The sequence below is a fragment of the Athene noctua genome, chromosome Z, assembly GCF_965140245.1.
Source record: "Athene noctua chromosome Z, bAthNoc1.hap1.1, whole genome shotgun sequence".
NCBI lineage: Eukaryota > Metazoa > Chordata > Aves > Strigiformes > Strigidae > Athene > Athene noctua.
Genome location: NC_134077.1, coordinates 66832237 through 66858064, shown reverse-complemented (window position 1 = coordinate 66858064; position 25828 = coordinate 66832237).

Genomic DNA, 25828 nt, shown 5'->3' with positions numbered 1-25828 from the left:
AGTTACTGACTGGAGATGACCAAACTATTCACAGCAGTTTCTTCGGAAAGTTTTATTTCGTCCTCTTACTTCCGGATGGTGAGATATTTGTCATTTCCTTGTAAGTACTTGTCACAGGAAAGTAACTTCTGTCTTCCTTTCAGAATGTGTAATTGTGGAGATAATATATTTAACCAATTCCTGCCAATAAATCTTATGTTTCATACTATGAATAGCCATATTTAAGACCACAGAAACATAAATGTTTAAGGTGTAAAAATATACAGGTAAGCATTTTTAAAGTCATGGTTATCCTGACAGTTTGTTTTGCTTGACGTAATGTATATCACCCTCAGATCCAGAATTTAGACTGCTATACTTTATTATATATTTACATTTTACATGAGTCTGCAATATTCCTTTTAAACAAATCTTATTTTAAAATTTACACAACTCTTTTGTCAGCCTGGAAATTAAGCAGAATTGATTAATTATGAATACTGTTAAGAAGTCACATTTTGCTCTAATTCTCTAAACAAGGTAAGTTTTTGGGAATTCTGCTACTTGACTGACCTTTCTGATTTTAGTGATTTTCATAGTTAACATCCCCATTTTAAATTAATTGAAATGGTCTTTACTTCTAGTAAATCATTAAATAACATCGCCCCCCCAAAAAGTAATCTGAATGCATTTTTCACACACGCACAAGAACATTCCTAACAGAAGATGTATGGTTCTGTTTTGCATACACAATTTTTCCCAGAGTTCTCCTGCCAACTTTGTTTAATTATCACTTGGCAGTGATAGATCCCAGCTGTTACATGCCTGCACAACACATGTATTGAGCTATTCAGCATATACAGACCTTATATTTTTTTTCTCAGGCAATGAACAAAAGAACTTCCAAATATTAACAAAAAAGTAATTTTATAAGTAATTTTACCAAGAAGAGTGAATTGACTAACCCTGAAGAGTCATTTTAATTGCTTCATCAAAAAAAAAAAAAAATGTTTAATGGAAATCTTATTAAAACTTGAAGCTGTAAGAAAAGCAGACTTCCATGGTATCTCAATTGATGCTATGAGAAAGTTTGTATTGTTGCTGGTTGTACTGTATATGTGACTTGCATAAAATGTATATAATTTCTCAGCATTATTAATTTAGCATCTTTTAGTAATAAAACATGCAAAATGAGTTGAAAATTATTCTAAGGACTAGTGAAAAGGTTTTAGCTTCTTTCTTAATTAAACAAACTTACAGAGTTTATTTTTTTAGTGAAAATTCCTCAACTTGTCAGCACCAAGATTTTATCAACCTGATCTAAATTCATTTCTTTTGCTTTGCTGCCTATTGTGTTGTTAGTAGACAAGCAGGTTGGATACCTTAGAAATCTGTGATAAGGAGTTCCCCAACGATGTGTATTACACACAGCACTGTTGTTAAGGGGGTATTTATGGACTTCTAAGTCAATAACTGAATCCAGGCTCCATATGCCAAATATAACCCTGCACCAGCTGGTTGAAAAGCTGTTTTTCTCCCTCTCAGGGAGAGGTCTGGGTAAAATATTCATGACTTGAAAGGAGGCCTTGGAAATTATTGCCTTTATAAATGGAAAGAAGAATTAATTCTATGCTTAAAGGATAAAAGAAGTCCTGTAACTTGATGTTGTCCTTTATCCCATATTAGCTCAATTTAAATAGTCTTTCTGTAGTATTGTTCTAGTCATGTCACTTGTCTAGAAACAACTTTATTTTTCCTCCTAACTTATGAAATAAATACCTGAGTGGAATTCAAATATTTTGTTCGGAGTACGAAAAGATAGCATTAAGTATAGGTGATTCTCTACAGGTTCATATAGTATTCAGATCTGCAGACACTTCATTAGAAATGTTTAATCTACTAGATCACTAACAACCTAGAGGACAAAGAGAATTTTGCGTGTGTGTGTGTTTATGTTTTGAGTTCTCAGTTACCCAAATAGCAACAGGTCAGCTGACACCAACTATTGTTCCACATAGGCGTAGTTCTGTTTGTGTTCAACATCAGATACTAAGACATGTTTCTTGTCTGACCAGTGAAAACATGAGGTCACCATAAGGTTTTGATGCTCCCTTTTCCTGCTCGTTATTTAGAAGAGCACCTCATTACATGATTAGAGCACAGAAAATTAATAAAAGCCTTCATCACACATCTCTAGACAGAAATACCGCAAGGTCATATTACATAGGAATTGGGGGGGAAAGACAAGACAAGGAAAAGCAAGGCAATCCAAAAGAAGTCAAGGCAAGTCAATTAACCCTCAGTTTAAGAAAATAAATACCTGTTGTGGATGGAAGTATTGACACGGTAATGATTTAGTGAATATAATCTAGATTTATTAATATCTAACCACAATTTGTCAATACAAAATAACTCAGAAAAAAACCAACTTATTCAGATTCTAAAATGACAAGATTCACTCCAACTTACTTAATGGTACCTTAATTTGTACATATATATACATGTGCATACACAAAATGGATATATACATACAGAAACAAAGGTGTTTGGATTCAGTAAAATGAACACAAAAGGGACTAACACATACAGGAGCAAGGGCAAGGGTACGTACCCACACACACACACCCACGAATAAACAGAGAAAGAACAGGTGAAACAGAAGCTAGCTCAAAGAAAATTTCCCTCTCGAGTTTAGAGCAAATACTCCCAATGCCTTGGCATCACTCAGCGGGCGATAACTGAGACTCGAGCGGGTGGACTGCGCCCTGGCCTTCCGTCTGGAGCAGATGACACCTTAAGGGTTTTGAGACGTGTCCCAGCTCAGGGGAGATGCTGGTCACAGGCCCGCTGCGATCCAGGAGAGCTCAAAGGGTGTCTCTGGTGGTCGCAGTTTATAGGATCCAAGATAACTGACTTGTCAAATGCTATCTGGTGCCTTCCAGCAGTTGCAACGTGCAACCCTGTTATTGTTCCATCTGACCACATCCCAGGCACAGGTGTGCCAGGCCATCAGGAGATGATGGGCCATTATAATCTTTTCCTATCAATAAGAGGGAGGCAGGAGGCAGGCTCATTAAGATTATCAGTCCTAATCTCCACAGATTGGTATATGGCTCAGGGGAATGTGGATGGAATCACATCTGGCACCAAGCAGCCCAACAAGGAGGGCAGAGAGGGATAAGAATTACACCACCACAACACCACAAAAGTAAAATAAAACACACACAAGTTGTCATGTGGGTATTTTCCTCATATGCCTTGGTTTGGGGGGGGGGGGTGGGGTGTTTAATAAAACAATTATTTGTGGACAAAACAGTTCTGAAAACTGTTGATTCTCCATCTGTCTTACATATGTTGATCATAAGGAGTTACAGAATGCCCCCTCTATTCTGTTTTGAAAACTATCAAGCATATTTTCACTAACTAGTCTCAGCAAAGCAAAAATAATTGAATTCTTCAAGAGGTCTAATTTTTATGTAATTTCAGAATGTTTTCAACTGACAAATGCAAATAGTTTGCTCCAACTAGATATTAAATGCAGTAGCTCTAGTGTGTTAAAACATCAACACAGATGTGTATGCAGTAAAAACAAATAAACAAGCTAGATATTACACATGAAGATATTCTTTCAGTACTTGTCCATCAATGAATGCTTTTCTTTCACTCTTGAAGGGTCTAATGATTTAGTCAGTTTGGAAGCTCTGATCTGAGCTGTAAGTATTGCTATTAATAGGATTCATTTCACTTAGCTGCACACAATTCACTTATATATCAGTATTAAATGATATTTATTTCTATTGTAGATCTTTGAGCTAAAGTCTTAGATATGTTTTAAACTATGAAACTATATAGGGCCCAATTTGTTTACTATTAAATACAAAGCACTATGACAGAAATAGGACAGAAATGGTATCCTTAAACAAGTACAAATATCACACAACCACCTTTTATCTTGTGAGGCAATGCTTTGGCTTCAGGAGGAAAAGCAATGCTGTGGTCCATCTCCCTTCTGCACTTCTAGGTTATAGTGTCACCTCGCATATGGCACTGCAGCCTTACAATCAGTCTTAAAAAATAAAATAATAACCAGCTGCTATGTCAGATGTTGTGAATGAAAGCAGTTCTAGCTGCACCTGAGGTACCTGTCGTAGACAACTGCAGAGCTGGTGGCATGATGCTGCTCCCTTGTTCAGCTTGAACTCTCTTGTGGCTGTTTCCTGACTGTTCTCTGTTTAAGAGAGACAATGTGCCTAAGATTTGGGTTTTTTTTATATTGCATACGTGCAGTAGCCTGATTTTTGATTGAAATAAATACAATTTCTATAAATGAAGCTTCCTAGATGGCAGGTCTGCGGCACTGGTAATAAGCAACTGTGGGCTGTAGCTTCTTCAGTTGGCATAGCTGTAACTGAAAGAGGATATATGCCAACAGCCTTGCTCATCTGAAATCACATGGTGGAATCTCAAGGAGCCAAAATGGTAGAATTTGGCCAGAGGAAAGGATGTAAATGCCCTGACGGCTCAGAGAGTACCATTATTGAGATATAATGCTCTTTCCAAAAGCAAACTTCAGTCTAAATTAGAAATGAAGAGAATGGGTGGATGTGGCATAAAGAGAGGAAGACAAAAAGCAGCAAAGAACAATGAATTAACACAGTAAACAGTGGCTGCAAGCTAACTACCATGCTGTGTTCTCAGAAAAGCATTTACTCTGGGATTCAAATCTTCATTGTATATCTGGATTCCTTAGATGCCTGCTGCATCCCTAATTACTTGTGGATACAGTCCCTGTTATTTATATATTTGTCTGCATTCATAGTAGCTTTGTCCTTGTGATAAAAGTTGGGGGTACAATAAAGGACCTGTAATTAGCTGAAATTATACAGATAATAGGGTTGTGTGAAGCATCCTTAAAAATCAGACTCATCTGTCTATAATAGCTAGGATTCAGTGTGCCAGATTACAACTGATGTAATTGCCAAGGATCATTAGCTCCAACTTTGCTGAATCTATGTGACCCACACTATAGAAATGGAGTCTTGAAAATTGTCAACTTAGTCTTGCCTCCGTATCACTTAACACTAACAGTGATGTTACACTCTTTTGGGATAGTATAGAATTGCCTCAGTAAACTTTCAAGTCAAAGTCTGGTAGCTTTGGCAAAAATCATGGGTATTGTTTGAATCCTTTCTTTATGATCAACCGTAATTAGAGTTTTGATGCATACTTCTGGAGTGATAGAAGATTATCTTTGTTAGCCTTTGAGTCAAAGTCTGCCAGTCTGAAATTATTTAGCCAAAACAAAGCATATTGTCTGAGAAAGTAGGAATTTCATCCACTAAGGCACTTCAAACAGATACGTCTAAGATCTCTAAATCTTAATCTAAGATCTCACAAGGGGTCAATCCATGCATCATGTTCTACTCCCAGTTCACCTCCTGACAGTTACTTCTGCTGCACAATTGACATCTATGTGTCACCAGAAACAAACAAAATAACACTTTTATAATAACATTTGACTCCATTTGGATTCAGAAGTGTTTCAAAAAGGTATTTTTAAATATCTGTATCTTCATGGCACACAACCAATTGCTTAACAGTATTTCCCAGAAAACAGGAATTCCCAGACTTCATTCAAGAACCTTAAAGTTCTGTCCTGAAGAGCAGCCTTTGGGTAAGAGGTAAAATGCTCTAGTCTCCAGACAATGGCCACTGTACTTAGAAGGTGATTAATTTAAACACAAATTACAAGAGTTAGGAAAAAAATTTCTTCTGAATCATGATGAAGACTGAAAAGAAACAGAAATGACACCTTAAAGAGATTTTACCAGGAGCTTACTTCAGCGTGTTGTGGTGTTAAATATTATGAAGTTCAGGCTCACTGTCAAAATTAACTGCAACAGTAGCTTCTGAAATTACAAATTTATTTATATTTTCTATTTTTTCCTGCTTTCATATTTATTTTCCCTCATTTCCCTTGGAGAATCTAAAAAAAAAAATTATGAAAACAATAAATACAAGTAATAAATTAGACACAAAGCAAAGGTTTTCAAAGTAAATTGGTGTTCTATGTGAATTCCCATGAGCACATGTATCTAGAGGAAAGCAGTTAAATGAAAAAATATTTTTTTAATAAAAATCTCTTTCTAAAATAAAAAGGGAAGACAATTATAAAGCTTCAAAGTTGCTTTACAACTATTTGATATTGTGGAGACAAAATATGTTGAAATATGAAATAGTAACTTTCATATTAAAATGGAAAAGATACTTTACAGGAAAATTATTAGTGAATGTGAGTGAAATATTGTAGTGTATATTTCTAAAAATAACAGTCCTGAAAATTGTACATACTTCTACTGAAAAATTAGGTGCTTCTATTATGCAGAGAAATCTAGAGTAAAGGAATGGGTCTGCAATTTTGTTTTCTTAGCAACGTTTCTAGATAAAACTGGTAAGGTCAGAACAGAAAAAAACAAAACAAAAGAAACGAAAAGGGAAGAACAAAATAAAATAAATATATACTAAAAAGAGAGCAAGAATAAAGATTACACATTATATTTAAAAAGTCCAGAGAGCCAAAATTTTATTATATTGTGGAAGTCAGCAACTAACTGTCAGCTAGACAGTGGTCAATAGCCAGCAGATTACTGACTTTCTAAGGCCAGTAACTAACAGTGCACCCCAAGGATTTGTACCGGGTCCAGTCCTGTTTAACATCTTCATTAATCATCTGGGGGCCTTCAGGCTGGAAAGAAGCTTTGCAGAAAAGGACCTTTAGAGCACAAACTGAAACATGGGAGGTTTCCTCTGAACCTAAGGAAACACTTTCTCACTGTGAGAGTGACCAAATATTGGCACAGGTTGCCCAGGGAGGTTGAAAAGTCTCGATCCTTGGAGATGAAGAGCCATGTGGACATGGTCCTGGGCAATAGGCTCTAGGTGGCCCTGCTTGAGCAGGGAGCTTGGACTAGATGACCTACAGGGGTTCCTTCCGACTTCAATATGATCATCTTGTGTTATTATATAAATAAATAAAATAAACCATTATAAATATATTTTATAACATGATTGTTTGACGTGATTTTTGGAAATTAAGTGCTAAGTTTTAATGAAGCATTTAGATCTACAATATATATATAAAAGCTGACAATGTTTTGAAGTCACATTCACATCTGTATTCTGAAAGTTCCTTCTGAAAAAGGAGTTGGCTTTAAAGAAATTAATTGTCATATTACAAATGTTGTGTTGCAGGCTAATGTGGAAAATTTAAACTGTAAAATCAAGGGTGCCCTGCTGTACTGAAGGAAGACAATCACTGTTCAGTCTTCCCTTTTGTAGTAAACTAAAATGCCACTTTTAGCACTTTTGGAGTATTATAAACACAGAAAAAACACATGGGAGATCGGAAGAAGTCAGACATAGTTCACTATAGAAACAAATACTCAAACACATTACATCAGAGCATGGAGAAAATGCCCCCCAAAACTTAAACCCACAAAATTAAGTTACAAGATAGGGTGGTTGGTGCCAAAATAATACTTTGTTTCTTTAGGTTTATTTTTTTATGTCAGAAAAAGCGCTACAAGTGTCTGTGGTGGTATGATGCCAGATGGCAGGTAAGCCCCCATCTAGTAGAACACCCACTCCCCTATAACTGGATGGTGGAGAGAATCAGAAGGGCAAAAGTGATAAAACTTGTGGGTCAAGACAAAGACAATTTAATAAGTGAAGGGGGAAAAAAAAGAAAAATGTAGAGAAGTGAAACAAAAGGAATCATTTCTTACTAGATGACTGATGCCTAGCCAGTACCTAAGTAGTTAACTTGGACCCTACCTCCCCAACCCCGCTGCCAGTTTTACCAGTTTTACTTCTGAACAAAACAACATGTGGTACAGAATATCCCTTTGGTAAATTCGGGTTAGTTCTCCGAGCTACGTTCCCTCCAAGTCTCCTGCCCACCTCCAGCCTACTCACTAGCAGAACAAAGTGAGAAACAATACCTTAATACTGTGCAAGCATTCTATCCCAGCCAAACTGGGATTGCTGTGCTGTCTGATACACTTCTTGTAGCAATCAGTAAGCAGAGATATTGACCATCTTAAGAGAAGGAAAAGGAGGGATGGGGAGAAGAGGAAAAATAAAAAAGAAAAAAGGAAAAAAAGGAGGAAAAAAAAAACAGAAAAGGGAGAAATGGAACAAGGGAAAGAGGAAAAGGAAAAGGAAAAGGAAAAGGGACAAAAAAAAAGGAAAAGGGGGGTGGGAATTAAAGGAAAAAACCTTCAGTATCCCACAGTCAGAGATACAAGAACCAGCTAGAAACCTTAAAATTACTGTAGAAGATGTATATTTTACCATGACATCATGCTGGCACATTCCATAGGTTATTCCACATTCACATAACTTAAATTAAGAAAATTCTTTGTGGAAGCATGTAATCATCTTTATAGAAAATCAGGGTAACAAATTCATTATAGTCATGCGGAAACATCTGTTGTTAACCCTCATAACTTGCACTTTTATGGTCTGAGACTACTTTCTGTCTTTGACTTCTCTGTTGAATTCAGGCACATAATTTACTTTGCTTATTTTTTCCACCTCCAATTTTGTTCCTGCTTTACATTTGCCCTGGTGACTTAAAATGACAGCCCTCTAAACACACTGCTGAACTTTGTTATCAGGAGCACTCCTGCTGACTTCAAGCCTCTATTTAGAATAAATTCTTCTGATTGTAAATACTTCATAATATTGCTGATTCATTATTCTATGTATCATCTATATCTTGCATAATGAGATTTTTTTTTTCTATTTCTGCCATAGAAATAAAAATTATGTTTGTTACACTGTAATGAAATGGTGTGGATCTTGACTATGTTACTATAGCACGTATTAACTGGGATCAGGGGAGAGAAATAGTGAAGAAGCACTGGAAAGTGGAAATTGCATTTGGAAATGGGAAGTCTGCACAAAAGTTTTACAGTGCTAGCTGAAGTATGTGAACAAAGAAAGACCAAGGTATGAGATCAGTAATGAAAAGGTAAACCATAGACTTGGTTATCATCATCATATAAAAGAATGGTGCTCTTTGCATTTCTAGAAAATTTTTATTTCTGGCTCCATTATGTTCGTATTGTACTTGAGCTAATGAGTCTTGATAGACCCAGTATTGTTGTAAGCAGCTTAAGTGGTTCATTTACTAACTATTGTGGTTCATTTGCAAATTATAGAAGTTCAGTTTGATTGTGCCACATTCTTGTTCTTGAAGCACTACAGGTAAAAATCTGGTAAAATTAAAGTGTTGAGTATTTAGCTTATCTTTTTACAGATTAAATGTCAGCAATCCATAGGGAGTGATAGAAAGATGGATTTCTTGGGCAATGTTTTCTGCAAATATATTAAATGATGTAAATGCTATTAGAAAAGGAGTTGAACGTCTGTCAATAGTGCACAGTGTGTCTGATGGGGCCTATTATCTACACAGAACTGATTCAGGCTCTATTCAGTCCATCACAGGACAAGGTACAAATTGTCAAGGAGCTAGGAGATAAATTTATTTTATATCTTCTTCAAGCCTCTATAAGGATCTTTTTTATTAGAAAGAAGTTAGTGTAACTGCAACCCCCATCATGTGTCCCACCTGGCTATAAGGGTTTGGTAATCAGAGAAACCAGATCCACAGGGAAAATTCAAATCTGTGGCACAAAAAATCTAAAACCTACTGAAGAATCTGGGCATAACTCACCCTTAACTGACAATGCTAGTTTCTGACAACCATATTTATCTGGTCCTACACACTCTCCATGAAGAAAGTTATTGACCTATTCTGGTCAAAAGTAGTTTCTAACTGAAAATTCAAGATAGACATTATTTGAAGTAATCTTATACTAACCAAAGCAGTCTTGAGCAAATAATAAAAAAGTTGTATGCACAGGTCTGCATCAAACTTGATACTGCTTTCTCTATCAAATCCCACCTGACACCATGCCTCTTTAAACATCTGTCTTTTTAAATCTATAATTTTTTTATCCCCTTACCTGAAAGGCTGATGATCAAAAGCACTATCCTTTACTTATTGTGTTTTCCTGAAAATTTTTACTTTATTTTGTCTGGAAACCTAGTTCCAAAACGCCTCATGATTTTCCAGAGAAATATATGTCCCCCACAGCTGTTGTTAAATAGGAATTGATCATAAAGGCTTTTACTATTTTTTCTTTATATTATTCCAGATTAGTACCCTGTCTATCACTAAAAGTTTATCGGTTTCTTGCAGTGTTTCTTTTGTTGGTGATAAAGTTGTCTCTTATTTATGTATTTGTTTATTATCACTTTAAAGAAAAAATATAATAAATGTATTCATATATATTCTTAATCTTTAAAGGTCCAACAATTGTCTTGATAGTTTGTGATTCATGTTGCAACATATATAATCTGAGAAGTCTCAAAGTATAGTTGTAAATAGAGTAGATTAAGGTAATTATGCTTTTCTGGTGCTGCAGATTCCAAAATGAGTCAATGCTCAGGATTTCTATATGTAAAATATTCTTCAGCATGCCAATCTCTTCTGACAAACATTGCTCCTTCTCATATGTGTTTGTGATATACTTACCCTTGAGAGAGTTAAGAAAGACAGAGGCATTCCCCAAAAACATTCTGAATGAAGAATCCCTTGCAGTTTGAAATTAGTGACACCATTCTTGAAGATGTTCTCAACACCTATTACCATGTGGTAGCTACACAGGATCTTGTTCCTGACTGAGGGAACCTGGAATGTGACCGTATGGAAAGAAAATACAGAGGATACCTTATATCTTTGGGAAGATTTCAAGGTTAGGAGAGTCTGGACAGCATAGAACATACTTAAGTACAAGTGGATGACCTGTTAACACCACATGACCAGGTTGATACACTGCAGCAACCAAGTCTATCAAACTCTGAAAAAAAGGAAACATATGGACTCAATATTCCTTTCTGTACAGACACACATATCACATGAATGGTGATATGCCAATTGGTTTTCTGAATTTATTTTTTTTTCTTTTTTTTTTTCATAGGCAACTATTCTGGGTGTCTGGTTTTGCCTTGCTTAGTGCTAAGTTTACTATTTTCTCTTATGACAAAATATAAAAACTCATTTCCTCTCTTTAAATTTTCAGATTTGTCATATTTTTTCACTATTTATTTTTAACAATGTATAATCCATAATATCTATGAAAAAAAAATCTATACTATGGTAATAGTATCTATGAAAATAGAAAAAAAATCTATCTTCACTGCTACTGACTGATATATTTAAAACTACAACAACATTATAGATGCTGCCACTTCCTCATCCCCAAGGTAGAAAATATCTTATCACAGATTAAGTAAAAGTTAAACTGTAACCAGCTTCCAACAAATCTGTTCCTGTCATAATCCTTCCAATACTTGTTTGAAAAAATACCTAATTGATTTTTAAAATTGGAACCAGAAAGAGGCTGAGAACTGTTTGCTGAAACACTTTAAACTGTGTACTAGTTAACCTGTGAAAAGACATGATCATTTTATTGTTACCCTTGTTTTCTGTACTATTTCTTCGCTTCTTGCTGTTGCTATTTCTGTAAACATACTCGTAAGTTTCCTTTTAAGAATAGGCTGTGATGTTGCAAAAGAATAAAAACCAGCTGTGTCCTACTATGTATTGTATAGACTAAGAAAGGCCCAAGCATTACAGTGCAGTTTTATAGCAAGTACAAACTCAGCTGAGGAAGCATCACAAAAAACCTGCTACAGTTATCTCCATTATTAAGAGGAACATATTTCCATATACATCTTCTGTAGCTTGAAATTGTTGAGACAACTTTGATTCTCTATATTTTGCAGTTTTTCTTTTACACGTTTTCTATGAGATTTCTAACTACTTTGTTAATTGTCTGTTGCACATTTTCTTCAGCATGTTGCCAGCCACTCTGGCTCATCCAAATCCTCATACCATAATTTTTTTCCTTTCACAGCTTTTGTTCCACATTCTGGGCTTTCAAATCCATCATGACCATTTCTGTTATGAAGAGATGATGTTCTTACAAGGTACCCCCTGGGCCTTCCCCTGTTGAAGTTTGGAAGAGCACTCCCAGTGTGCCTTCAACAGCACTGGGGAAAAACACATCTGACTTTCCTGACTGTAGAAGACTGACATGTCCATGTCCAAGAAAAACAAGGTTTTATAGTACTGTCCCAAACTACAGTGATCAAGAGCAGGGCTGACCTCCTGATCATATGATCTTGTATCCCTGATATACACTTTGTGACTCTTTTCTCTTTCCTAAATTCTTCATCTTACTACCGTCATCACTTCTCAAGTAAATAATCTGTCCTATTTATTCTTACCTTTTTGGCTGATTTGATACTCTTTTTTTTTGGAATTTACAGTTGCTTTCGTAATCTCCATTTAGCCAGTGGCCTGTTAAGGTCCTTCTGCCTTTCCTGTAAAATCACAACATTAGCTTGTTAGTGTAACTAGGTGGCTAAGGTTAGCTGTCTGCTGGGACTTCACTTTTCCTCCTTGCGAGGGTAGCCATACAGTCAGAATTTTTTTTTTTTTTTCTTTTTTTACAGATGTGACAAAGTCTCTGCTACTGTATTCTGCTGTCTTCCACAGCCTTGTGCATCTACTGAACAATTATTCTATAATTTCGTCCAGTCATGGCACTACTGATCTTTTTTGTGAGCAGAATGTCCTACGATAATTACTGTAAAAGAGCATGTGAGGTTAAAAATAAAATTTTACAACTAGACATAGCAAAAACCAGACAGAATTTGTAGTTAGTTTCTCACAGGAGGAAAGTGATTTTTGTCTCATCTCTTTCTCACGGTTTTGCTTCCCACCAGAATTGTCTGGGATAAAATGTTTACAGTGCTTCAGGCCATTCAGATATACTCCCTGAGAAAGTCACTCACTCTGTGTGTTGAACAGTAATTCACATTCTTTTTGCCGAAGGTGGAGTAGATTGTAATTTAGAGCAGGATTCTCTTGTTAAAAAGGATACTTCTGCTCAGAGAGTTGGATCACAGCTGTGCTCCTCTGTCTTTTGTTTTTTGGAAGTAGAGAAGAAGGTAGAGAAGAACATGCGATGGAGAAAAAATTAACAACCCCAGCACATTTTCTCAGGCTGCTGGTGTTAAGCTTGATAACGACCTTGCATCACTGAAGCAAGATGTGCAGCTGTCTTAAATGCTACCAGTGATAGGAACACCAGGAAGGTCAGTGAGAAATAATTCAGCATCTCTTTCTGGGACAAGTAGAAAAGCCCTTGAAGGAAATGTTAACTCAGTACTTCAGCAGTGTGGCTGTACAGCTTCCTGATTTACACTGCTTCAGCTGCTATGGCTTGAAGGAGGGCCAGTTCATGTCTGTTTGCAGCTACCTGTATAGAAATGGTCTTAAAATAGCTTTCAGAGAATAGTCACTTAAGAAAATATCATATATCTTACAAAATTTTCCATGCTAAGCACTAGTCAGCAGTGACTTATTCTGTGGGTGAAAACAATATGTTAAGAACAGAAAACAAATAAGAAACTGATTTAGAAATGTATATACACACAGATTAATTGTGGTGTTCAAAAAAAATTATAATAAAGAGTCATGGTAAAGTTAATATAACAGAGAGGAGAGAAATCAAATAGCTGTAAATTATAGTGAATTTAGCTGAAGATACTGTTACATACTTTATGCCTTAAATCAAGCCAGAGGAAAGGGTTTAGAAATCATAAGGAAAATTATGATCAGTAGTTTCTTGAAAGACACCAAAAATCATCTATGAGATACTTGTGATAGCATAAAATTAACTCTGTTGGACTCTTCATATGACTCTATGAGAAAATAAAATACAAAAAATCATGTCCAAACAGTATTTGGGAGTGAGGACAGGCATGATCTTCTGGGATTTTAGAAGAACAGATGAATAAAATGATTAATAAGAGAAACATTTGTCTATTCTTCCAAGAAATAACATTTGTTCATTTTGTTTTGCCTATAATTTTTTTGAAATTAGTTTGTTGAAATATCCATGAAAAAAACATAGCTTTTAACAGATCAACAATTTATTTATAGTAATGGTATAACAGAAAACAAAACTAGGGAAGTTCTAGAGCACATGAAGTTACTCATTAACCTTTTAAGTTAGAATATGTCAAGGTACTTAAGCTCAAGAGGTAATCAGCCTGTATTCTTCATAGCACCACGTGTAGGCAGGAGGCCATCTCAGACAGTCCTGGCATAATCATTCTTGGATTAGATTTTCAAACAACACTGAAATTTTTGTAAAAACTTACAGCATCGTATTTATGTAGGAGTTTCTGGTAGTGCCATTGTCTCCCATCCTGAGCGACAAAATCAGATTATGGTGTCCAAAGGATGGAGATCACTCATATCATTCTGATAGGGCTTCTAGTCTTCTGTCAGCGATAACATTGATTCCTTGAACCATGACCAGAATAGCATATGCTATATGTTGGTGACAATTTGCTGGCAATGTTTGACGCAGAACATAAAATTGGACCAGTAAGTGCAAATGCTTTTGATTTTAACGAGTCTGAGATGATCTAGTATTAATTGATGCGTATACATTTTCTGGTATAGTCAAGGTTTAACCAAATTGGATTTCAATACTCTCCAAGAATTACAGTTTGCTCAGAAGACAGTTATTTTTTCTGATCTTTCCAGCAATGTTATGGTATTTTGAGATTCTCCTACTGTGACTTGAGATTATCCTTCCAAGGTAACAGTCTTCACAATAAAAACATTACATGCCAACTAAGATGGGTGAGTGGTCAATGGATTTTTAACCCAGCTGAACTCCTCCTTTCTTTCCCTCCTGTGAAGAACATAACACCCCATTAAATAAATTAACAATCCAAGCCAACATGCTGGTGGCTTTTCCAGCCCAGTAAAAAGATGCCCAGGCAATCCAAGTACAGCCAGACTGGATTTCTCCCCTTAAATTATTATTGTGAGTAAAGAACAGCATTACTGTTTCATTATAGCTTATGAAGTGTGTTACCCATAATTTCCACTTCCTATTCTGTAAGTGCTGTCTCAGGATCACCGTAGTGAACTACAGTGCAAATCCGGCTGCTGTTATGCTGAAAGGCTGACATAATATGGCATATATATTTAGGTTTACTAATAGAATACATTATGACTATTTCAAGTCAATAGTCATATTTCAAGTATGATTTATACTTGATTTATAGCAGAACTTAATAAATGCTACGACCTTTCCTATCCATTAACAGTCGTAGAGAAACTGTATGTACTGGGTGCCAACTGCATGTCTTAAAAAATAACCTTATAAAAGTTAAAAGTCAGCATTTTCTGCAGTGGCTAAAATAAAATCTTGCTAGTGCAGTGCTGCAATGTTGTAAGGTTAACTGCATTTTTTCCAATGTAGAGCTAAAATTAGACCATTAATTTTATATTGGCAGAAGAGCTGAGCAATCTATGGATACCTTTAAGTCATTTTACACAGTCTACTGGCTGCAGTATGTACTGAAGTCAGAGTTTATTCAAGAACTGGTATGTTGCTTTTCTGAAGCATTTCATTTCATGGGTGGCAGATCACATTGCAACGTGTTGGTTGTGACACTTCACCATCTTGCGTTGTGATATGTCAGCATATGGTAGAAAGCTGCATTTCATCACATGAATTGTTATAATTTATCCTGAAACAAAGCATGAAGGAAGGAAAGCTTACTGGCAGATCATTTATCCATTAAGTGCTAGTGTCTGATCTGTAATCAAACAGGAAGACAAGAGCAGAGAGTACTGTGGTTCATCAAGTAATATAATTCTTTCTGAATATCCAGACACACCTCTGGAATCAGTGAAGTATTCCCCTTTTCTTTCCTTGACTTTCATTTATGACTACAAGTATCAAAAGTGACAGCTGATGGCACAAATATTTCTGTTTATATTATTTATAGAATGAGTATAATTAGAAGCATCATTCATAATAACCAGATATAACATTCAGAAGTGACTCTCCTGTCAGTAAGCAACGCTAATACGGAAGCAAAAAAAACATGAAAAACACTCTTTTCAAAGCTGGCTTGAAGCAGTTGCTTATATCTATGTATATGTGCAATCTTCTGTAAAAGAATCCTTTATAATATGTTAGGGTCAAATATTGTAAATATATTCACTATGATTTAACCATATCTCATGATTGTTGTGTTTCCTGACATCAGTGACATTTATACTTATTTATATATACATACCTATATGTGTACACACATGTATATGATAGATGTATGTACATAATATAGTTTACTATGAGATAAATCACTTATCTAACATTCACATGCTTTTTCTGGATTGATTTGGTAATGATCTGTAATTACCAGTACTAGCTGAAGAATAGATATTTCTATTCTTTATCAGGTAATTGAGTAGTTATACCACAAATGGTCCAGTTTAAGTCAATCCAATTACTTGGGAGAGAAAGCAGCCACAAAATCCTGATAAGCATAAAGGTAACAATAAAATGCAGTCACATGAGTATCTGATCAATATTATTTTTAGAAGCCCTACTAATTGCTTGTATTATTAGAGCACACAGGTTATGTTGGAACTCTTTAGTAATCATAAGCCACTCTAGTAAGAAGAACAGGAAGTGAGCAGACACAAAAAGTATGAAAGAAAAAAGGAAAATTAAAAGAAAACAAAACAAAACCAAAAAATAGTAGCACTCTCCCCATTTTACAATCCTGTGCCTGTACTCAAATTATATGTGTGGCAAAGATAGATTTCACCTTAGGTCTTCTGAACCTTAGGCACAGAAATATCTTTTCTTGTACTGGGAGAAAAGATTGCATGTCTTTACATCCAGTGTAAACTAGCACCAACAGAAAGTCACCAAAAGCTGATAATTCCTTAGTGGGTCATTTTAAATGAGTTGATGGAGAATTCTTTGCAGGCAGATGTCCACAAAAGTAAAGCATAATTATTAGCTCCATTTGGCACCATTTTTTTTATTTTTTTCTTTTTGTCAGGTTTAGGCCAGGATTTTGCTCAACTTTGGACTTCTCTGAAGAGGAATTACTAAATTATCCAGAAGGGTGAGGGTGGTGGGGTTTGGATGTGCATGTGATTCTCATTGCTGAGTGAGTTGTACCTGTTCTGTTGCATAGCACTGAAGTCTTGAGCTAGTGCTTTCTGTCAACTCTGAAACCACTAAAAATAAACTGTTTTACAAATAATGTTCTGCCACCTAATGACTTTTAAAAATTATGTTAAGTGGCACTCATGCATGATGAAACTATGGAAAATTAACCTTCCCTGCCAGAGCTTTGCAGGGCGGAGTTCTGCCACCTTTTGACATGAAGTGTGAAAACGTGAGGCATGAAATGTTTAGCTAAAACCGGATATTGTCAATGTATAAATAATTAACAACATTCAGTAGATTAACGACTGCTCATGAACCCGTTGCTTTTTGGCATCTATCAGCAAAACATTGCAACAATTTTGAAAGAAAGTATGCATTGTGTCGTCTTTGACAAAAAGACATTAGTCTTAAAGTACAAAGCAAACTTGATAAATCAAATCTGTAAGGGTAATTTAGATTTTGATTAGATTACAGATTGAGAGATTCTGGGTTTTTTAAAGTTTTAGGGAACAATATTAGTTGATTTCCCCTCTGGCCAAGCATTCTGGTCTCTGTAGTCCTAGGAAAGCTAGCTGTATGATTACCAATTTACACATGAGGATCAGTGAGGCAGAAAAAAGCACCAACAGCTCCCCTACTGTGCCTCAGAGTTTCTTCCACTGGGATCCTAAAAGCTTGTCGGCTGCAGATGACCCCATGATAGGCAATTAAAAAGTTAACCATTGTGTCTAGTCTCTCAAGAGATGGAGGTCATTTTGCCTTTACAGCCAGGGCAAGAGATGATTAACATGCCAGTAAAGATTTAAGTGTCAATCTATGCCAATTTTATTTGTTCCCCAGGATTATGTGTTTTTTACTGTCTACAAATGGAGAACAATGAAGCGGACAAATCACAGGTATGGCATACTACTGCATTATCCCTATATTTTTGAAAGTATATGGCTTTTCTCCGTGGGCTGTAGAGTCACACATCTTTCATTAAAAAATGTTACTTCTAAGGCAATTTATATCCTAGAAAAGATGCTAAAAGAAAATTTGTATAAATATTTGAAAATATTGTTATGCTGCTATCACATATACCTCAGGCTGAGGTCCTGCCTGCCTCACAAAGGAATCAACATGAAATAAAGGAAACATCAAGTGCGAATGGTAGAGCTCCAAAGAGCCATGGTCTGCTATATGATGTGGTGCCGACAATTCAATAAAAGAAAGGGAGTGTAAAAGGGAAATGGCAAATGAACAAGAACTGACCAAGAAAGACACCTCTTGATCCAAGTTATTATTTTGGGGGATCTCGAATTGCATTGTCAGTATCTATTGCAGGCTTTATTTTTAAAATCGAAGCTGTGCCCATGGAGATGCTTAAGTTAGTCATCCCTATTTTGCCACAGAATGCACTTCTGGGGAGGTGTCTAGTCCCACATGATGGGTTATGAGTCAGGTGAATCCTCTGAATTCCCCAAGAGCCTGTGTGGACTCTGCTTGGCAGAGCTTCAGGGCAGGTCAAGTCATGACAATGACTCAGAGGAACAATTGTGCTGGTGGCTTTATTAACTGACCACTTTAGTGAATCAATTGAGACAATTTGGCAACAATTAACTGATAAACATCCAGGGAATGAATAAAGGCAAGGCACTTTGGTGATGAGACTATTTTCCTAATAACCCATCAACAGTCAACTGATTGCAATTTGTAGAAAAGTTACATCTATGTAAGAAAGAGAGAGAGAGAGAGAGAGAGAGAAAAAAAAAAAAAAAAAAAAGAGGAATGAGAAAAGAGAGGGGGAGGGTATAGGGAAAGTGTATCACAACCCTTGGATCCCATGTTGTCACAGAGTAGCCAGCTTGGTCCATAGGAGGTGGGTAGACAAAGACGCAACATGGGATGTTGCCTTTATATAGTCTTTCTTATACATGTGTAACAGGTTGTTCCAGAAGTTTCTCATTTTCTCTGGCTTTTACTTGCACAGCTAGGCAAGTTGTCTCTGGGCAACCACTGGAGGGAGGGGGAGAGAAACGGCCCACTGCTCCACCTCCACAGAGATCAATCCACTTCTCCCCCACAGGGCATTCCACTAGAGTTGTTTGAGACATCCTCTTTATGAATAGTTTCTTGTTTACAATGAACAGTTTGTGACAGAAGGAATATAATTCAAGTACTCAGCTACATCTGGGATCCTAGACATTTTGGGGAGGATGAATGTTACTGAGCCACTGCAGTCACTGGATTGTATATGGGAAAGGAAAGTGGCTTTCCGTCACTTCACTCCTACTACTGATGTGAAGAGATCTTACGTGCTTAATCATTGTGTCATTAAGACATTAAATCTTAGGTATTCTAAAAATTTCTACAGGAAAAAAACAAACAAAAAAAACCTGTCATGTTTATAAATTGTGACTCTACTACTGAAGAAAAGGTTCTCATTTTTCCTAACACATATATATATCCACAGAGCTGAAATAACCAATCCTGGTGATTATAGCTGTATTTTGGGTTTTATTCAAAAACAAAGAAGAAAATACTTCTCTTTTCCTAAAGTCTTCACACAATTTCACACAGACTCCTTTCTTCTCTACTTCGTATTCTCAACTTCTGTGAAATGTAGTAAACACCTGTGGCATCCTTTCCTTAAGATTAACCATGAATAAAACCAAGGAGAATCAGACCTAGTGCTCCTAAGAAACAACTGTGGAATATATGACCTCCTTCTGTTGTCATTTAGGTCAGTCAGAACTCTTGCCCTCATTTCTGTGGGAGGAAATTTGTTTTTATGATTAAGAAATGAAGGTACCATACCAAAGAAGTGAGTTTAAAGCTCTAGAGTAAAATGAATGGAGGGTTTTGATTCAGATTTCATTAGCTTGCCTAATAAAAAAAAAAAAGAAAACAAAACAAAAACCCCACAAAAAATGACAAAGCAAACCAAACAAAAAACAAAATCCAGAATGCTTGGCCAGAAAGCTCTTTATTCTGGGGTAAAATTATTTTGTCTAAGTAACACTTCATATGTGAGACTATGGTATGAAGGTACTTCAAAAGGTGTGTCTTCTAGCATACTACACTGCTGTGCAAGGACATCTGAAATTTCTCTGGATAAATTAGCTCAAATATTGAAAACAGACTATCTTTTTTAGAACAACACTTTGCTCAGAATATCAGAGACACCAGAAGAGCTTTTTGCACTGCTTTATTTTGAGCTGTATGCATATGGGTAAGTCCCATTTTCAAAAGGGTCTTAAGTTCTTCATAGTCCAAGTCCTCTTGAAGGAGGACTTTTCAGGTTTTTTTGGGGCGGTGTGGGTTTTTGTTTTGTTTTGGTTTGGTTTGGTTTTTTAAATTGGATGTAGCCTAAACTGCAAGGTGGCTTGAGCTGCTTTTTCTTTTGTTTTCTTCTTTTTCCCTAGATATGATAAATGTGTGTAATCATTAAAGATATTTTAATGCATAACCTATAATGGAAAATACTTCTGGCACAGAATACACAAATATCTAACTTACTGTGAAGAAAACATAACTTAGTAAGGAACAGTTAATATAACCTGTTTCGTTTTCATACTGTCATTTCTGATGATCAGCTGATCAGAAATCTTTCCCTTTTGAAAAGCCATATTGACGTAAAAGGTAACTCAAGCACCTGAAGTCAACCAAAGCAACAGCTAGGGAAATCAGGAAAGAGAAAGATACAGAGATCTGTCCTGTTGTAACCACAGTGACCAGTGCTAAACTGAGCAACGGGCTGACTCACACTAATCTGTCTTGGCGGAGAAGGTGTCATATATCCAAGCAATATTTTGGAAGTATTGGTATTCATTAAATGAAGATAGTCCCTTAATTTAATGCAGATTTTTACATGTGATGAATATTCTTTCTCAAGCTAGATCAAAAGACCTTCTATGACCTCTCATTGTCTTAAAATTTAGTATTAAGTATTAGTATTTAGAAATTATGGCTGTATTTTGTTAACTGTCTACGAAAAAAAGCAGTCTGGATATGGAGCAGAAGAGTAGCATAGTGGCTGCATCAACTCTACCTGTGTGCATGGACTGCACTATAACGGGACAGGGAATTCTTTTTTCCTCTCCCACTCTGGTTTACACAGAAAGGTAAATTTACACTATGGGTCATCAAGACAACCTGTGAGTGGACTGAACCAAATCTTGACTTGGTGTACCTTTTCCCATGGGACAACCTAAAGAGGAACAAAACTCTGAATAGCTATAAAATTCATTTTAGCAATAAACATACTTAGTGGAAAACGTACTACTTTGGGATGGACATTTTCTGACTGAGAGGGAAATATAGAAGAATGTAGGCAAGAGAGTAACTGAAACTCAGAACTGAGTTAACTCAAATTTAACTTAGATATCAAGTAACTTAAATTTGGTGAATTTCTTTTCAGAAAAATAGTGTAAGACCCTGCATCATCATCATGTCTGAATCAACTTTGCTACTTACTAAAATCAAGATGAAGTTAAATTATGTAGTGTTAGTTTCCCAATGTAATCAAAAGACTCATCCTGATGTCTCTTACTTGTCCCATGATTCACTGACATAGGTTTAACAATGGCAGTTCCATAATCTCATAGCTGTGAGTGAGGATTAGTTGTATGAAGGCTTAGAAAAGAAAAAAATTGCAAACCAGATTTTAAAATAATATTTCAAAGTGTTGCTTACGAAGACCCCATTGACATGCTCTCACAGCAAATGTGTAATTAGCCTGCTAAATATCATAAAACACACAGCATACTTTTAGAAGTTAATAATACCAACATTTGTACCATTTGTAATAATGGTACTTACTGTATGACTTTTGTAATTTACTAACTGCATATTTCTGATGCTTTATTAAGTTCTAGTCTTTATGTTTTCAACTGACACATCTGGACATATACAAAACTTTATTTTTTAAAAAAATTAAAAGATATGTTTAAACATGTTTCCAAAGATACTTGAAAGTTTGTCATATCTGTGCAACAAGTACTTCCACGGGAAAACTTTGTGAAATGTAAGCAAAGTTTAATGGGAATAGAAGTCTATGAAAATCAAGACTGTTCAGAGGTTTAGAATTCATTAAGCAACTGTAGTTAGATTTCTTGAGCAATAAAAAGACAGTAACAATTAAAATACACTGATGGCAATATGCCAGTCCACTTCTTGGTGTGTAATAGCATCTTATTCTATCAATAAGTGCAGTGACCTCAATTAAGCTGATGATGGAACAAGATAGTCAGCTATGTAGACAGTGACTTACACTTTGGAACTATATAGCTTGCAAATTTGGCAATATTTCTGTGGCACATTGATGAAGATCTTGTGAGTTGAACTGTGCACGCATTTTTGATACCTCAGATATCTAGTTTATTTGAAAATTACCTGAACCATGAACACCTTTCTTAACAATGAATGCATCATTGTTTCTGAGTCAGACTTCAAGCTACTCTATACCTTCACGTGCTTTTGTCTCTTCAGATCTGTAGTATTTCCAGAAATTCTCCTGGAGGGAGAACAGGGACCTTTATGCAAATGAATCTGTCCTAGTCCACACCATCTTCCATTCTCATTTATGTAGAGAGCCATGGCTGTAAACATGAGAACTCAAACTAAACATCTAATCTCTTTATTGCATAGATAATATTTTTTTCTTTCAGGAGTGGTTATATATTTGACTGCCTAATACACAGGCCTGAATAGGCATAGCTCATATCCCATCCAGACATTATTTATTTTTAGCCAGGAGTCCCACTGATACCTGACTACCAAGGATTTTTTGTCATTTTGATTGTAGGAAGAACATCTACTTTCAGCTTTTTGAAGTTAAAAAACAAATAAAACAAAACCAAAACATGTTTTAAGACCTGCTCATTTTCTGGAGGCCTACAGAATTCAAATATAATGTGATTCTTTCCTAAAAATGATGGGATCAAAGAACCTTGCAATAAGCACAAGAAGCACTATAAGACCACTGTGTCTACAGGAAGCCATAGAATTAAAACGTTAATATGAGTACAATTTATTAAAATATCCTTCACATCAGTCTTTGATCTACAGCAAAAAGTACTAAGGATTAATCAAGTTCCTGACAGAATAAACATGCTCAGAAGTGAAGAGAAAAACTATTACAGTGCTGAGCTATTCCCTGTAACTGAAACTGCAGTTTGGTGTTTAGGCACAAGATTGTAAAGCAACATTAGCAGCCGTTGGAAAGCAGGGGCCAAGGGCAGTAAACATCATTTACAATTATTATGAGCTCAGTAAAATTTCCCAGGACAGAGCTGTATTACAGTCCTCTTGGGCCTATTTTGTGTTATTTGAGTTGATTATTTAGTTTTTATAGGTCTCAAAGAAGCTATCAAAGAAATATTTGAAAAACAAAGTTTTGTATTAAAGAACAAAAGCAAGTGTATAGAACTTTCATTTTTTTTTTTCCCAAATATTTTTAAAGATTTATTCAGCAGTTACAAGAAAAACTAATGCATGTTTTGATTATGAGAAATTTAAAAGACCAGATACTCTGTGACAGAAAATATTAATCTTAAAGTGGTTAGCTTGTTCTGGACAAATACATGGATGAATACTTTGTAAATAATACGTATTTCAGTTCTCAAATCAAAGATCTAATGAATGTGTTTCAATGTAGGTTCTTTTAAGCCACTGTGGTTAAACAAATATTCTTAAACCAAATATTCAGTCCATTAAAGTCAACCTCTTACAAATACTTTCTTAAAGCATTCATACTGTCTATGTAGCTGAAATGCTATCACAGCAGTTAGTATGAGTATTGTGATATTACAGTTTTCAGGTAAATGGAAACAGAGAAAAAGGTCACTATTAAGAGAAAACAGGATGCTTTCCATCAGTGTGTCCTGACTAATATAAGCACTGGAGAGAATTTTTTAAAAATGTTTAATTTTTACCGATTATAAATTGATCTTTGTCAGGGATTCTCAATAGATTTAGAAACTCAGTATGACCAAGAGGTGTCTTGGGAATCTACTATCTGATAATGAAGACCCTGATGTAAGTCTAGGTTTCATTTGACTGACACACTGAGAATGTTTACATGGCTGAACAGTTTGCAGGTTTGCCACCCATCTTTAGGTCGTCAGGTTTATAAGATAAATATATAATTATCTTATATATTATTATTATTATAGATTATTACAAGATAATTCGAAAACTGTATAGGAAAGCTTTTTGTTTTCACAAAAAAATTCTGAAAGCGAAGAAAGAAAAATATTCTCTTTTGCAGCCTTAACATTTCTAAACATACTACTCAGTAACAAATTCACTAAACTTGTGCTTTAGTCAAATATTTTAATAGTACTGTTGATCTCTTTTACAGTCTTAGAAATGAAGTATATTAAGCAAAATGGAATATATAAATATTTATGCTTATTATAGTTGCCTGATATTAACAATTTATAACCTCAGAAGATACAAATCATGAATGAAACCATTAATTATTTATTACCAGTACTCTACTGATGACAGGCTAACAGCAGTGTTTGAAACAAGACAGAGTGTATCTTAATAAACTGCAAAACCATAGAATTCATACTTCTGGGTGTTTCTGCTTCAGAGATTATAGTTTTATTTCATTATAGTATAGGCAGCAAATTGAGACACTATTTCTTAATTCTTAACACCTACATTTTTCCCTGTTAATAACCGACAGAAGATTTAAACCAAGCCTCAGTTTGGAGAACTGCAGACTGCTTATTTCCTTCTGTCCAGTTCTAAGACAGTTCTATTTTATATCAATGCAGACCTCAGTATTTCCATTAATTATGACCTGAATTAACATTTTACAAAAGCATGTGTAAAAATCTACTGACTTTGATGCTGATTGGTGCAAACTGTGGAATTTACAAACCATTAAGAAATCATTCGATGCCATGCCCTTCAATTAAGAAGAAGTCAAGCAATAATAAAATCCAATTAACTGTATGTCTGCATTTAAAATTTTCATCTCATAGTCAGAGAAAAGGAATACAAAGTCAAGGGTAATAGTGTAGCAGGGCTGAGCCTGGGAACTCTTTGAGGAATAAAAAAGTGTAAAGCATAAGAAGGAAACTCAGAACAGCAGTCCCCTGTCTCTGCTGGCATGTAATTTCTTATCTTCTTTAACTATTTTAATTAATATGTTAATAAATTTCCTGTTAGAATTAATATTTAGTGACAATTGTAAGGCATAAAATCCAATGCAGCAAATTTGTAACTTGTAAAAAAATAATCTTTATTGTCTAATCGACCACAGTAGATTATTTTTTCTTAGGTTGTTTGTTTTTGGTTTTTTTTTTTTTTCCTCCCTGAAGGGAAATATTGCTGTTTAGAGAAAGATTTAAACTTTAGCCCCCACATATTAAGCGGAATTAATGATCTATTTGCTTAGATGCTATATATTACTTCTAGTTTATCCATCCACTGGGTAAACGATAGGTACTACTTGGTTACGATGATAGATTTGAATGCAGGCTGGGACATCAATCAGTGCTGGCAACTGATTAGTTGTTTGTGTCTTTGACAAGCTCTTCCATCTCACTGAATGAAAGCTTGCTGATTGCTCTCACTTCTCGCCACATTCATTGCCCTCCACTGCCACTATATTATATGGTTAATGCTGATGGTGGAAATCCTCCTTGACAGCTAACAGTGAATTTCTCCCATTCCTTTATCATTACATACACGTTATTCCCTGTTCCTTTAGGGACTAG